Source organism: Cervus elaphus, chromosome 15, assembly GCF_910594005.1.
Source record: "Cervus elaphus chromosome 15, mCerEla1.1, whole genome shotgun sequence".
Taxonomy (NCBI): Eukaryota; Metazoa; Chordata; class Mammalia; order Artiodactyla; family Cervidae; genus Cervus; species Cervus elaphus.
In genome coordinates, this window is record NC_057829.1 from 54,474,485 (window position 1) to 54,491,123 (window position 16,639).

At 41.8% G+C, this 16,639-nt stretch overlaps 1 pseudogene; it reads left to right on the top strand.

Moving 5' to 3' along the window:
* Positions 1 to 775: 775 nt before the first annotated feature.
* LOC122708543 lies at positions 776 to 10,192 on the top strand (annotated as a pseudogene).
* The last annotated feature ends 6,447 nt before the right edge of the window (positions 10,193 to 16,639 follow it).

Here is a 16,639-nt window from a genome sequence, read left to right on the forward strand (position 1 = left end):
TTTACCACCTGGCCCTTTAAAAAAGTTAGAAATCTCTGCTAGAGAATATTATTATAGCTGTGATTCCCATTTCTGGGATCCTTGAGACTCGCCATATGGTAGAAACTGCTGATGGTGTGCTAGTAATCCCTGGACAAAATACAGGCACTCACTGAGGTATTTTTTTGGCTATTTGAAATGTTTCAATGCTTTCCATGAGATATAATTTAAGTAATAACAATAATCTAAAATAGAGCAAGGGATTATCCCTGGTCTTGCACTCTACTGTAAGAATATTTTTACACATTTGTTGCTTTGAATTGTCTTTGTTAGAGACAAGAGAATGAAAACCCAAATGAAAATGAGAAACTTATATATGGATATAGTCATTGTCAGTCATTTGGGGATAATTAAGAGAAGTGGATGTGACCTTGAGGGAAAGGACCATATTCATGGACATAGGATACATTCATGGTACCTGAGTCCAGACAGCCTTTGGTGTTGGTCCTCTTAAAAGGGGGGATGTTCAAGTCTCTGCTCTGCTCAGTCCTCAAAAGCAGCTCACAAATTAAAAAGAGAGACCTCTGCATTGAACAGCTAAGAAACCAGAGCAGGTCATTGTCTATACTATCTTGATTAGGAAAAGAGGGATTAAAAAAATTTTTTTCTTTGATTGATGTCTGCCCCTTAGCATCCTAGATCTTGCATTCACTGACTCATCCAACAATACTGTTTATGCTACTGAAATCTGGCAATATGAATATTCCCCCTGATCCCTGGACCATAATAAGAGACTATGGATAAGCGTGGGGACCAGGGCTCCCAGGAGGAACTGTCACTTCTATGTCTGATGGAAGGTAAGTGACTTCATTGAGGACAGACTTCCCTGGAGTTTTCTTCCTCTCAGAACCCACACAGATGCACAATGATTGCATTTGTTGGTACTACGGCTGTCATTAGAAGAGGCGTCTGGTGCTACGATTTCTTTTCATCATCCCACTGCTCAACAGGGACCTTTCTTTCCCTATATTTTGTTTCACTTTTTTTCTGAAGTTCAAAGAGAAAAACGACTTTCTTTTCCTTAGGTTTCTTATCACCTTCTCAGGGGTAGATCCTCTCCATATGTTCAAACATTAGGTAAGCTGTCATTTTCACATTTCTGCGGAAATCACTCACAGGACCCACTCCTCTCTACACATTGCTTTCCAGGTGGCTGCAAAGTAGCAGATATTTCTGTCCCTTCCCCTCCATCCAGGGTTCTCCCTCCACCTCCCTTAATTAAGGTTTTAAAAAATATTTATTTGACTGCATCAAATATTTAAGTATTTAAAATATTTATTTATACTTATTTATTTAGCTGTGTCCTGTGGGTCTTTCTTTGCGGCACATTGACTCTCTAGTTGCAGTGCCTAGGCTTAGTTGCCCCGGAGCATGCAGGATCTTAGTTCCCCGACCAGGGACCAAACCCACATCCTCTGCATCGTAGGGTGGATTCTTATTGTATGAACATTCTCTCACACTGGGTCCTGTGTCTCCTAAATTCTATTTCTTTATTCACTTGGGTTTACTCCTAATTTTGATGGGACAATTCCTCTCAGCTTCCTGAAGAAGAGGGCATGGAAAGAAAATTTTTATTTACATGTATAAAAGTATATTTTTTCCTTATATTTAAATAATTATTTGGCTATGTTTAGAATTCTAAGTTAGAAACTATTTTCCCACAGTATTTCTGAAGGCATTTCTCCATTGTCTTCTAGCTTTTAGTAGTTGTTGTTGAGAGGTCCAATAACATGTGGATACTTGCTCACATTAATCCTTTTTCCCCTAGAACTTGTAGAATTCTCCTTGTCACCAGTATGTTCTAAAAGTTTACAATCGCATAGTTGGGAACGATTCATTTTTATCCATGTGGAAACATATCGCTCAGCTCAGGGAAATTTAATTGGATTTTTCTTGAAAAATTTTTCTTCCTTTCATTTTCTTTGTCCTCTCTTCCTAGAACTCTTTTTGGTTAGATGATGGTCCTCATAGTCTGATTCTCTAATTTTTAAATTTTATATATGCTATTTTCCTTTTTTAGTCTGTTTTTCTATTTGAAATAAATTTTTTCTGTTTTGTTCTAATCTTTCTTTTGAGTTTTTCCACTTAATTGTTGCTTTAATTTCCAAGAGTCCCTCCAAGTTCTTTAAATGTTCGACTTTTTTCATAGCATTCGATTTTATTTTATGGATGCAATGTCTTCTCCAATATCTGAATTTGATGGTAGTTTGTTGTTGCTGCCTTAACTCTTCTCCCTTCAAATCGCTTGTGCTTGGCCACTGTCCTCTATGTTCGAGGCTTTCTTAAAATATCTGGGGATCCTTTGATTCCAATTCAGAATTAAGAGTGGACACTAACAAACTGGCCAAAAGCATGTGTGTGGGCTAGATGACTGGGCTTCCTTATGAGGTGATCCCACTGTGCCTTTTTACTGAGGTCACACTGAGACCATGATCTTTAGGCTTTTTCCCTGGACTTCACTGATTTCCTTCATTGTTTCAGTTTAGTTGCTCAGTTGTGTCCGACTCCTTGTGACCCCATGGGCTGCAGCACACCAGGCTTCCCTGTCCATCACCAACTCCCGGAGCCTGCTCAAACTCATGTCCATCAAGTTGGTGATGCCGTCCAACCATCTCATCCTCCATAACTGTCTTCTAATCTCTTGCCTAGAGGGAATAAGTCTGGATGCAACATCTGACTCGGGAAGAAGATGTGGTCTCAAAATTCGATATGCAAACATATAATTAGCACTCTCGTTTTCAGTATAGTATCCCAGAGTTTCAGTGCCTATAACCCCAGTCCAGGCCCCTTCATTTTATCTTCTATCTAGAATAAACTTACCATCTTCTACATAAATTGGGGAGTGGGAGATGCAAAGACTAGAGGGAGAGTCTTTGGGTATAGATTCTTCTTAAACTTTTCATCAGTCCTCCTATTCTTAGCTTCAGTTCATCCCTACACACACATACACATTCGATTGATTGAAATGGCAGTGTAGTTGCTTTGTGATATTGTGTAAGCAACTAGTTCTTTCAGTTTCACATCTGAAAATGGGGATACTGACCACCTACCTCCTGGGGCTGCTGTGAATATTAAGTAAGATGAGCCCTGTGTATGGCCTCATTTGATTAACATAATTTATTGTTACCCATAGAGATAACAATACTAATAAATAACATTTTCAGATGCTTTCTATGTGCCAGACAATGTTACAGGCACTTTTTATGTATCTCATCTCATCCTCACAAAAGAGATGAGAAATCTAAGCTAAGAAAGGCTAAACAACTTGCACAAGGTCACGAAAATTTCATGTAATTTCATCTGCCAATTAGTTCTCAGGTTCTGAGTCCTGACTTTTAAAGTTTCCTTCCTTTTTCTAAGTCAGATTCCTGGCATGAAACTGACAAACTCAAGCTGAGTCATTAAAGAAAGCTGAATAAGGAAGTCCGTTGAGAGTCCCTTGGACTGCAAGCAGATCCAACCAGTCCATTCTGAAGGAAATCAGTCCTGAATATTCATTGGAAGGATGGATGCTGAAGCTGAAACCCCAATACTTTGGCCACCTGATGGGAAGAACTGACTCATTAGAAAAGACCCTGATGCTGGGAATGATTGAAAGCAGGAGGAGAAGGGGACGACAGAGGAGATGGTTGGATGGCATCACCGACTCAATGGACATGAGTTTGAGTAAGTTCCAGGATTTGGTGATGGACAAGAAAGCCTGGCATGCTGCAGGCCCTGGGGTCATAAAGAGTTGGACACAACTTAGCCACTGAACTGAATAAAGAAGTGGGTTGGATTTAGAGATAAGAAGAGGTGACATAATACCCTAGGGCTACTAACAAACTAAGCCCCACCCCAGAGGGTCAAGAGAAAGGAGAAGTTATAGGAGCCTAAAGAAATAGAGGAAAACAATAGAATGGGAAAGACTAGAGATTTCTTCAAGAAAATTAGAGCTACCAAGGGAACATTTCATGCAAAAATGGCTCAATAAAGGACAGAGATGGTTTGGACCTAACAAAAGCAGAAGATATTAAGAAGAGGTGGCAAGAATATACAGAAGAAAAAAGATCTTCACAACTCAGATAATCACGATGATGTGATCACTCACCTAGAGCCAGACATCCTGGAATGTGAAGTCAAGTGGGCCTTAGGAAGCATCACTACGAACAAAGCTAGTGGAGATGATGGAATTCCAGTTGAGCTACCTCAAATCCTAAAAGATGATGCTGTGAAAGTGCTGCACTCAATATGCCAGGAAATTTGGAAAACTCATCAGTGGCCACGGGACTGGAAATGGTCAGTTTTCATTCCAGTCCCAAAGAAAGGCAATGCCAAAGTATGCTCAAACTACCACACAATTGCACTTATCTCACATGCTAGTAAAGTAATGCTCAAAATTCTCCAAGCCAGGCTTCAACAATACGTGGACTGTGAACTTCCAGATGTTCAAGCTGGTTTTAGAAAAGGCAGAGGAACCAGAGATCAAATTGCCAACATCCGCTGGATCATCGAAAAGCAAGAGAGTTCCAGAAAAACATCTATTTCTGCTTTATTGACTATGCCAAAGCCTTTGACTGTGTGGATCACAATAAACTGTGGAGAATTCTGAAAGAGATGGGAATACCAGACCACCTGACCTGCCTCCTGAGAAACCTGTATGCAGGTCAGGAAGCAACAGTTAGAACTGGACATGGAACAACAGACTGGTTCCAAATAGGAAAAGGAGTACGTCAAGGCTGTATATTGTCACCCTGCTTGTTTAACTTCTATGCAGAGTACATCATGAGAAATGCTGGGCTGGATGAAGCACAAGCTGGAATCAAGATTGCAGGGAGAAATATCAATAACCTCAGATATGCAGATGATACCACCCTTATGGCAGAAAGTGAAGAAGAACTAAAGAGCCTCTTGGTGAAAGTGAAAGAGGAGAGTGAAAAAGTTGGCTTAAAGCTCAACATTTAGAAAACTAAGATGATGGCATCTTGTCCCATCACTTCATGGCAAATAGATGGGGAAACAGTGGAAACAGTGGCAGGCTTTATTTTTGGGGGCTCCAAAATCACTACAGATGGTGACTGGAGCCATGAAATTAAAAGACATTTACTCCTTGGGAGAAAAGTTATGACCAACCTAGATAGCATACTAAAAAGCAGAGACATTACTTTGCCAACAAAGGTTCATCTAGTCTAGGTTATGGTTTTTCCAGTAGTCATGTATGGATGTGAGGGTTGGACTATAAAGAAAGTTGAGCCCCGAAGAATTGATGCTTTTGAACTGTGGTGTTGGAGAAGACTCTTGAGAGTCCCTTGGACTGCAAGGAGATCCAACCAGTCTATCCTAGAGGAAACCAGTCCTGAATATTCATTGGAAGGACTGATGTTGAAGCTGAAATTCCAATACTTTGGCGACCTGATGTGAAGAGCTGACTCTTTGAAAAGACCCTGATGCTGGGAAAGATTGAAGGCAGGAGGAGAAGGGGATGACAGAGGATGAAATGGTTGGATGGCATCACCAACTCAGTGGGTTGAAATTGAAAGACGTTTTCAACTCCCAGTAAACTCTGGGAGTTGGTGATGGACAGGGAGGCCTGGCGTGCTGCAGTCCATGGGGTTTCAAAGAGCCAGACACAACTGAATGGCTGAACTGAACTGAAAAAGAGAATTGTAAACTGATGTCATCTGTGGGCTTCAGGAGAGGAAAGTTCTGCAGTGTGGAAGCCCCAGAAGTAAACACTCGAGGATACCATTCCCTCTCTCTAAGATCTTGTTGTGCCTCCCTTTGGCCAAACCCATTGGGAAGCCAGAGACCGTAGAGCTCCTTGTCTGACGGTGACAGTCAGGTGGAGAAGGATGCAGAGTGGAGCTGTAGGGGCAAGTAGAAACTATCATGTTCCAATTCCATGGACTCATGAGACCTACATTACTTAGTTTTCAGAAATGCATACTTAAAAGCAAAAACTTAAAGGTGGAGGAGAAAAACACAGTGAAGTAAATAAAGATGAAAAGTATCTTCATCAAATACTTTCATCAAAGTATTTCACCAAAAGTATATTTTGGTGTGAAGTGAAAGTCACTCACTCATGTCCGACCCTTTGCAACCCCATGTCCATGGAATTCTCCAGGCCAGAATACTGGAGTGGGTAGCTGTTGTCTTCTCCAGGGGATCTTCCCAACCGAGGGATTGAACCCAGGTCTCCAGCACTGCAGGCAGATTCTTTATCAGTTGAATCACCAGGGAGCATTTTGGTGTAGACCTTCTCTAAGAAGCAGACTTAGAGAATCACCCTCATGTATCACTATCAAATCTTCTGCCTGTGTAAATCTGTGCCTTCAGCCTGCCTTCCCTTTCATAATTTGGATGAATTATCCCTGGTGTTTTTTTTTAAGTCAAGCATCATAATTTTGTTCTAGTTCACATCCCATTTCACCTACTTAAGGACTCCTCTCCAGCAATTATCAGCTCTTTGGTATCCCAGTTTTCCATCTCTCTGATCAGCACATATACATTCATTAGTATCACCCAATTCAAAAACAATCTCCCCTCAAGTCCTCTCCAGTTTTACCCACCCAAGTTTCTGCTTTTACAGTGAAACTTAGAATTGTCTCCTTACTTCTTGTTTTCTCGTTTACTCATTCCAAACAAGCATTTGCTTCATCACTCTTGATTTACCAATGACCAATGTGATGCCACCTTTCTGTCCTTGTTGTGGTTCTTTCTCAAGAACTAATTCTGAAACTTTCTCTTTGGAACTTCTTTTCTTAAACTGGTTCTTACAGCAGCATCACCTTCAGGTTTTCTTCCCTCCTCACTGGCCACTCCTTACCTCTTCTGCAGTTTTTCATCCTCTATCCAATTTCTCTGACTGTCACTGTGTACCAAGTCTCCATCTGGGCCAGCCCTCTCCTCTACCTCTACAGTCTTTCTATAGGTAATGGCTTGCAGACCCAAGGCTTTCAGAAGTACCCACATGCTCAGGAATTCCAGATTTATCACTCCAGCCTGGACCTTTGAAGACTTCTCTCAAATATCTAGCTATTGCCTTAATAGTTCCACTTGGATATCCACTAGACATCTCAATTTGATGATTTCAAAACAGAACTCTAAAATCTACTCCCAAAGTCTACTCTTCTCCCATAAATCTGCTATTCCTGTTGTCTTCATCTCAATGTTATAAGGGCCCATCAAGTTACCCAGGTCAAAAACTCACTATAATCCCAATTTCTCTTTTTACCTTATACCATATAACATCAGTTCAGTTCAGCTCAGTCGCTCAGTCATGTCTGACTCTTTGCGACCCCATGGACTGCAGCACGCCAGGCCTCCCTGTCCATCACCAACTCCCAGAGTTTACTCAAACTCATGTCCATTGAGTCAGTGATGCCATCCAACCATCTCATCCTCTGCCATCCCCTTCTCCTCTTGCCCTCAATCTTTCCTAGCATCAGGGTCTCTTCCAATGAGTCAGCTCTTCACATCAGGTGGCCAAAGTATTGGAATTTCAGCTTCAACATCAGTCCTTCCAATGAATATTCAGGACTGATTTCCTCTAGGATAGACTGGTTGGATGTCTTTGCAGTCCAAGGGACTCTCAAGAGTCTTCTCCAACACCACAGTTCAAAAGCATTAATTCTTCAGGGCTCAACATTCTTTGTAGTCCAACTCTCACATCTATACATGACTACTGGAAAGACCATAACCTAGACTAGATGAACCTTTGTTGACAAAGTAGCATCTCTGCTTTTTAGTATGCTGTCTAGGTTGGTCATAACTTTTCTCCCAAGAAGTAAGTGTCTTTTAATTTCATGGCTCCAGTCACCATCTGTAGTGATTTTGGAGCCCCCAAAAATAAAGCCTGCCACTGTTTCCATTGTTTCCCCATCTATTTGCCATGAAGTGATGGGACAAGATGCCATCATCTTAGTTTTCTAAATGTTGAGCTTTAAGCCAACTTTTTCACTCTCCTCTTTCACTTTCACCAAGAGGCTCTTTAGTTCTTCTTCACTTTCTGCCATAAGGGTGGTATCATCTGCATATCTGAGGTTATTGATATTTCTCCCTGCAATCTTGATTCCAGCTTGTGCTTCATCCAGCCCAGCATTTCTCATGATGTACTCTGCATAGAAGTTAAACAAGCAGGGTGACAATATACAGCCTTGACATACTCTTTTTCCTATTTGGAACCAGTCTGTTGTTCCATGTCCAGTTCTAACTGTTGCTTCCTGACCTGCATACAGGTTTCTCAGGAGGCAGGTCAGGTGGTCTGGTATTCCCATCTCTTTCAGAATTCTCCACAGTTTATTGTGATCCACACAGTCAAAGGCTTTGGCATAGTCAATAAAGCAGAAATAGATGTTTTTCTGGAACTCTCTTGCTTTTCGATGATCCAGCGGATGTTGGCAATTTGATCTCTGGTTCCTCTGCCTTTTCTAAAACCAGCTTGAACATCTGGAAGTTCACAGTCCACGTATTGTTGAAGCCTGGCTTGGAGAATTTTGAGCATTACTTTACTAGCATGTGAGATAAGTGCAATTGTGTGGTAGTTTGAGCATACTTTGGCATTGCCTTTCTTTGGGACTGGAATGAAAACTGACCATTTCCAGTCCCGTGGCCACTGATGAGTTTTCCAAATTTCCTGGCATATTGAGTGCAGCACTTTCACAGCATCATCTTTTAGGATTTGAGGTAGCTCAACTGGAATTCCATCATCTCCACTAGCTTTGTTCGTAGTGATGCTTCCTAAGGCCCACTTGACTTCACATTCCAGGATGTCTGGCTCTAGGTGAGTGATCACACCATCCTGATTATCTGATGTTACCATATAACATAGGGAACTATATTCAGTATCTTGCAATAACCTATTAATGAAAAATAATATCATATATACATATATTATATATATAACTGAATCCCTTTGCTGTATACCTGTAACTAACACAATATTAATTACCCCCCAAAAACGTGGTCTTTCAAGCTAGACTGCCTAGATCAAATTCTACCTCTACCAGTTAATAAACTATATGACCTTGAACAAGTTATTTAATGCCCCATCTGTAGATAGTAGCTCCTTCCCTACAGAGTTCTGAGGATTACATGAATTAATACAAGTGAAGTCCCTAGAACAGTACCTGGCATATAATTAGTGATCAACAGATGTTAGCTCTTATTTTCGTTATCATTATCTATCTTCTTTCTCAAAGTTCTATTATATTTTACATACAATAGAACACATGATATCCTGCATTTGTTTTAGTCATGGACTTTGACCATTTCCTCACACCAGTTAATGCACGTCTGCATGTTTAATATTCTTGAAACGCCACCTGTCTTGGTGTGAAGAAGGTACACTGTGAAACTTTAGGAGGTGAAAGAATTCAAAATCAGTATAAAATAAATTAGATTTGAGTATAACATTAAAAATCCAGGCTCTTTAAAGCAGTGTCTGCTGCGCCGCAACAACAGCCAGGAACAGCACGGCGTGGCAGCCTCTTGCCTCGAGGAGCTAAGGAACAAGGCTTGTGACATTCTGGCCATTGATAAGTCCCTGGCACAAGTCACCCTGCCTGGCAGAGAATATCACCATAGTGGATGATGATGATTACTTCCTGTGTCTTCCTGCCAATACTAAGTTTGTGGCTTGGCTGGGAGTGAGAAGTGGACACACAATTCAGATGGAGGCACAGCTTGGATTACCCAAGAGTCCTTCAACAGAGATGAAATAGACAGGAGGGCAGGGTTGAAGTGGAAGAACGTGGCCAGGCAGCTGAAGGAAGACCTATCCAGCATCATCCTGCTGTCGGAGGAGGAGCTCCAGATGCCCATTAATGTCCTGTGTTTAGAGCTGACTCAGGAACTCGGCCAAAGTCAAGTGGCAGTCCAGGGGCTCCAGAACACCTTCCAGCAGGTGCTTGACCAGAAAGAGGAAGCCTGTCAGTCCACGCAGCTCCTGGAACTTTATCTCCAGGCTTTGGAGAAGGAAAGTGGCATCTTGTTGAAGCAGCAAGAGTCCAGAGCTGATCTCAGGGACAAGAGGGACGTGGTTGACACGGGTGTTAGAGAGAGCTCCTCTGAAGTTACACCTGCAACCCAGATCCTCTTAACACCGGAGAAACCTGCCCCAGAGCTGAGTTTATCTAGTGAGGATCTGGAAGTGGACGAGCACCAGGGACCCTGACCTTTGCAGGGAGACACTTGTATCAGGGTTTTTTCACCTCTGCAAACCCTGACTCATAGCTGCCAATTTACCTACTATTATGTGCAAAGCTTCCCTTGTAGCTCAGTTAGTAAAGAATCTGCCTACAATGCAGGAGACCTGGGTTCAGTTCCTGGGTTGGGAAGATCCCCTGGAGAAGGAAATGGCAACCCACTCCAGTATTCTTGCCTGGAGAATCCCATGAACTGTAGCCTGTCAGGCTTCTCTGTCCATGGGGTCGCAAGAGTTGGACATGACTTAGCAACTAAGCCACCACCATAACATTCAAAATAAAGATCATTCTTTGGGCACAGAGTGAATTTGTAAGCTTGTCCTCTTTCCTGATAAATGTGCTTGTCAAAAAAAAAAAAAAATGTGCTTGTCTCCCTTGGATGGTCACTTGACAAAGCAAACGCTTTTCTCTCCCCCTCTCCCCCTTTGCTTCCCCTCTTCCTGACTCTGTAGATATGAGTTTGTCTTCCTTTCTCTCTCTTTCTCTCTCTTGTCCCCAGACTGACATGCATGCATTTAGAAAGACTAATGGAAAGAATTCAATCAAATCTAGGAATGAATCAAATCTTGGTGAATAAAATGGTCTCTCGCACATGGATTGATCTGGGAAGGACTGTTGAGCTAATTTTTAGCCACTGTTGTCTGAAATGAATGCCAGCTCCCTAATTAGTACAAGAATTTATCCTTCTTCCATGTCTGGTGTATCGGGTAATACCTTAACACTGTCTCCTCCAAGACAAGTTGAAACAGCCTGCAAAAGAAACCACAAGGTGCATGGTTCACCTTACTACTGTGTGAAGGTAGCTAAAAGACTATCAACTGGTACATCTTCTGTATATTTAACCTCTTCTCAGAAGTGGCCCAATGCCTACACCTTAAACCTGTTACTTTGTACATCTGCTTACTCACATTCCTAAATGTTCACTTTCCTTAGCTACTGTGAAATCACCACACATTCCTTAGAAAATATCTTTCTACAACTGAAATGCCATTTTACCTGGAATGTATGTGGTGAAGAAAGCTCCTTAGATGATTTAGAAGACAGAGGATATGATCAGGTAGAGTTTCTAAACACAGAATTCAAAGCAATCACATACAATCTGTTTGCCTGTATTAAACACTGCAGAGGCCAACACCAGGTGGCTCTGGAATACTTAGAACAAGCAGAGGACTTTATCATGCACAGACGGGATCACCAAGGCAAAACTGGACATCTGGTCACCTGGGAAAACTATGCCTGGGTCTTCTATCACCTGGGAAGGCTTCTAGAAGCACACGCTTACTTCTGTGCATGCGTGCATGGTAAGTCACTTCAGTCATGTCTGACTCTTTGTGACCCTATGGACTGTAGCACACTAGGCTCCTCTATCCAAGGGATTCTCCAGGCAAGAATACTGGAGACACATTCATAGGGTGGGAAATCTTTGCAAGAAGTGCACAAATTCCTATAGAATTGAATGCCCTGAGACTGACGGTGAAGAGGGAGACGCACTTCTAAAATGGGGAGAAAAGTACTATGAACAGGCTATGCAATGTTTTGAGAGGCTCTGGAAAAGAAACCCAGCAACCCAGAATTCTCCCTGGGACTGCTCATCACACTGTATCGTCTGCATGACAAAGCGCCAGCAGAGAACACCATTCACCTTCTGAGGCAGGCCACCAAGCTGGAGCCAGATAAATGGTACCTAACATTCTCCTGGCTCTGACTCTTCAACCGATCAAGAAAGAAGCAGGAGACAACCTAGTAGATGAAAACACCAAGCCCAACAGACATGCTCTGCAGTGCAGCCCAATATACTGAAATAAAGGCACTCTGGACACAGTCATAGAATCACTGATACTTAAAAGGGCCTTAGAATCAGTGCCAAACAGCATTGATTAACATCTCTAGGTTGGATGCTGCTACAGAGCAAAAATCAGATGAATACAGAAACCAAATAAATGTTCAACAAATTAGGATGGAGAACCACAGGAAATTAGGAAAAGCGCTGTGAATCATTTTAAGAAAGTTGTTCAGTTGAATATTAACCCCCCTGTACCTGCTCAGACCTTGCCTGCCTCTACACATCAGATCGGTATGGTGAGGCAGAGTATTGCTTCCCGAAAGAATCCAGTAAGGATCTCTCTCCAGTGGAGAGACAAGTGCTCACCTGCACCATGACCACTCTCAGAGGCCAGCAGATGTGCAAAGACACCACCATCTGCCGTTACCCAGAGGGCTGCACCACAACAGCAAGTTAAAACTGAGAAGGAAAAACTGATCCTAGACCTAAGAAGACTTGCCAGACTCTGAAAACGCCTCAGACATTGTGGGCTGGCGAGTCTCCAGATTCCTTCCTGAAGTGACTAGAAAAGGGCACCCAAGAGCTGATGGCTGTTGGACCATCCAGCCTCCAACCCTGGCAGATTTGTCTTCTCATCTCTGACTGAGAAGGGCAGCAAGGAAATGGTAGAGGGTGCAGGTGGGCCCACGACTCAGAAAAGCAAGAAGCCCTAGAGAGGCCATAAACGTGCCTCTGGGCTTCACAGAGAGAGCAGGGAGAGCAAGAGAGGCCTGGCATGGTGGGCACGAAGGGGAGGTTAATAGGGGAGACAGAGAATCCGAAACCTCACAGGAGTGCAGCTGAATGACGGGACATTTCATTTCGCTGTTGCTTTTTCCTGGTTCTGAAAATTCTCTCATCCAAATCTGGAAATTTGGAATCACATTTCCTCTGCTATATAGATATTTTGGGGGCTTCTCTGGTGGCTCAGAAGATAGAGAATCTGCCTGCAACGCGGGAGACCCAGGTTCAATCCCTGGGTCGGGAAGATCCCCTGGAGAAGGGAATGGAAACCCATCCCAGTACTCTTGCCTGGAGAATTCCATGAACAGAGGAGCCTGGCTGGCTACAGTTCATAGGGTGCAAAGAGTCAGACATGACTGGGCAACTAACACTTTCACTTTCACAGATATTTTGAACAAATGCTGCTTTGAGGGAAAGGACTTGCTTTGGACTATATGATCCCAGCTTATTCTGTTTGTGTCATCCGGATTTCCCAGCTCTCACTCACTCAGTGACTTGCACATGGCCTGACACACAACATACACTCAACATTCGCTGACTGAATGAGTGACTAGAACATCACTCTAGGCTGGTCCTCTTTCCTCACTCTTTAAACTCCAAAATAAATTCCATGTACATCAAAGTTTTAAATGTTTAAAAAATAGAAATCATAAAATTACTACCAAAGTGCTTGAGATATTTGTAATCATGGGGTCTAGAAGGTATAAGTATGAAAAAACACAAAAGGGCATAAAATATTAATACATATACATTAAAAACATTTCATAGAAGAGATACCTTCAGAAAGTCAAAAGATAAACAACAAACAAAAATACTATCTCAACACATAACTAGGTAAAGGACTAATTTCCTTAATGCTGAAATAGTTTCTGTTAATCAATAAGGAAAAACTCAGTGGGAAAATGAACAAAGGTCAGGAACAGACAGGAAATGAAGAAAGCTTGTAAACATGTAAAATGATATCACTATCACTTTTGTTAAGAGCAAAGTACACCAACACTACAAGGGAGACTGTCTCAGGTCAACAAAGAAAACGCCTTTCCTAAGCGTATGCTAAAAAGGACTTGGATACAGGCTGTATCATGCACTGCCATTGAGATTAGAAATTGTATAGGTAGAGGGAATTTGTTGATGGTTATTAAGTGTTTGTGGATCTTTCCGCAGCAATTTCACTCAATAATTTACTCTGTATTTGCATATGTGTGCAAAGATGTGTACATGGATGTTCATGAAGCTTTGTTTATAATAACAAAGGACTGAAAATAACTACTATCATTAGGGGCCTTACTTATTCAATATTAACATTGCATAACATGAAACAGCATGTCCATATTTTTAAGAAAAGAGTTCTAAATATAATAATACAGAACATTATAGCTAAGATATATTTAAAAAATAAGAAAGTGAAAGTGCAGAAAAGTGTGTACAGAATGCTAATGTTATTTCCCAATATTAGCTTCGTCCATTCCATATGCTTTTCGGTTTTGAAGGGCTCACCTCTCTGTCATCAGATGTGTGAAAGTTTCATCTTGCAATCAGATTGTAAACTCCAGAAAGGCAGGAACCAGGCTTTTTATTTCATAGTGATACTTACCTTCCCTGACTTTGAGGGGCAATTTTAGCTGGTATTGCTTGGGCCTCACGTGAATCTTGGGGTCTCTGCCTACAGCGCTGCAGTAAGCACAAAAGGAGTCTAAAAGTAGGTGCACAGATGGGCTGGAATCTGTGAAGGACCCCTGAAGCTTTGCCCAGACTGGGGGAGGCAGCTGGCAAGAGAGGTCAAACTGCTCCTGCCACTAATTTCAAAAACTTTCTTCAAGAATTCATATCCACGCAGAGGACACTCAATCCACACATTTCCTCTGATTACTCTCGCTGTCTCTTGTACCTTTAAGTGGTCTTTTTCATCTCTCTTTTACCTACCAATGCTACCATGAGATTATGTATTTTTCAAACTCTCTTTATGCTCAGAACCAAACATTGACAAATATCTGAGGCATTCTTTGAGAGTATTGATATTATGAATAAATGTTCTCCTTTGGAAAGCTATCAACAAAAGTTTTGTGTGAGTATAGGAGTCTCTGGGACCAACAAAGTGAAAACAGAATGTCTAGGTCAGACAGGAGAGGTGAGAATAACAGAGAAAATGAATGAACTCCCAGAGGCTGGAGTCAGGGATATGCAGAACAATGGCAAAATTGTTCCCATCAGAGAGCAGAATCAGGGTCTAACTAAGAAACTTCCACCACTGCCAGGATAGAGGATCTTCAGAATACTTACCCATCAGAATGTCATCATTGCTATAGACTTCCGCCTTCTGAGATTTCTCCATGTTCCCTTTTTTCAACTGAGAGTATTTATTACAGTTACCATGCCCCACCATTGCATGTGGTACACATGAATTATCTAATCTTATCTAGTCTTTTGGGTTTTTTAATCATCAGACTGAAAGGAGTCACACCCAGATCATTGGGGAGAACAGGAAATCACCCACAGATCCCTGATCATGAGCTGGGTGCAATGACTGCCTTGATTCCCAAGGGCTGACTCCCTTGGAAAGGTCTGAGTATGTTTGGAAAGAAGGATACATCTTGGGTATTTAGGACCAGAGCAAGATACTCATGGTCCACCCAAATTAGGGCTCCTACTTGCCCAGTATGAAGTTGTCACTGGTAAAAGCGGTCCCCAGTTTGAAACTACATTTTTCTAGCCTTCCCTTACATTTAATTGGTCACCGAATTGCTGGTCCATGAATTCCACCTGAGAATTTCTGATTCATTTGGTCTGGACTGGAGCCTGAGAATTCGCATTTCTAGCAGGGCCCCAGGTGATGCTGATACAGCTGGTGGTTGATGACAGTGTTCAAACTAAGGCATTACACCACTTTGTAGCTGATACAGCCCCTGATGCATTCCTATTGTGAAAGCATTATACACAGGCACTGGCCACACAGATTTCTAAAGAATAAACCAGCACCTCTACACTTTGAAACACAATGAACATTTACTTTCTCTGTGCCTCTCCCCAACCAGGGCCTTTATTAACAAGACTTACACATTTCTATCCTATAGTTTTCTTGAATGCAAATTCAAAAACCAAAAAAAAAGCCATAGTGTTCTAGTTCCCTAATCAGCATTTCTTGTACATCTGACCTGCATTTCTATAAATACATCATAGAACTTGTACATAGAACTAGAACTTGTAACTCTTGAGTGAGACCTACAAGTAAGGGTTACCAGCTTAGCTGTAATCCTAATGAAATGGTAGGGAATTTCCAAGAAGCATAGGTTCTGCTTCTACCTTACCCTAGGCAGAAAAATCCACTATAAATAATGCTTTCCCCAAAACTGAAAAACCTGCCTCAGCAACCTCAGTTTCACTGGGAATGTTTCACCTGTTCTCTGTGTAATTTACTGACCTCAAAGACAGTTGGTGTGGTTACCTTTTCCCTCTTGGGTCTATGTACATCGTAATTCCTTTATGATTAGGGATAGGCATAAGGATAAAGCACATTTCCTCTGTTATAACAAACCACTCTGGCTGCAAATTGTAGTGTGCAGATGCTAAATTCTAAGATGACTCACAGGGATTCAAAATGTGGAGCTCAGGAAAGCCAAGAATGTGTAGAGATGCTAGGAATTGTTTTTCTTTGGTTAATGATTCACTCCATGATGGATCGTGGAATGTCAAACTGAGGCTCTGGAAAAGGCAAACATCAGAAGTTTCCTTGCTGGTCTCTTTGGTTCATGAGTTTAGTTATTAATTATAATAAACACTGACACTTACTTATTATGTTCCAGGCATTATTCTAATGTATTAAGCCATTTGATCCTCACAACAAACACCACAA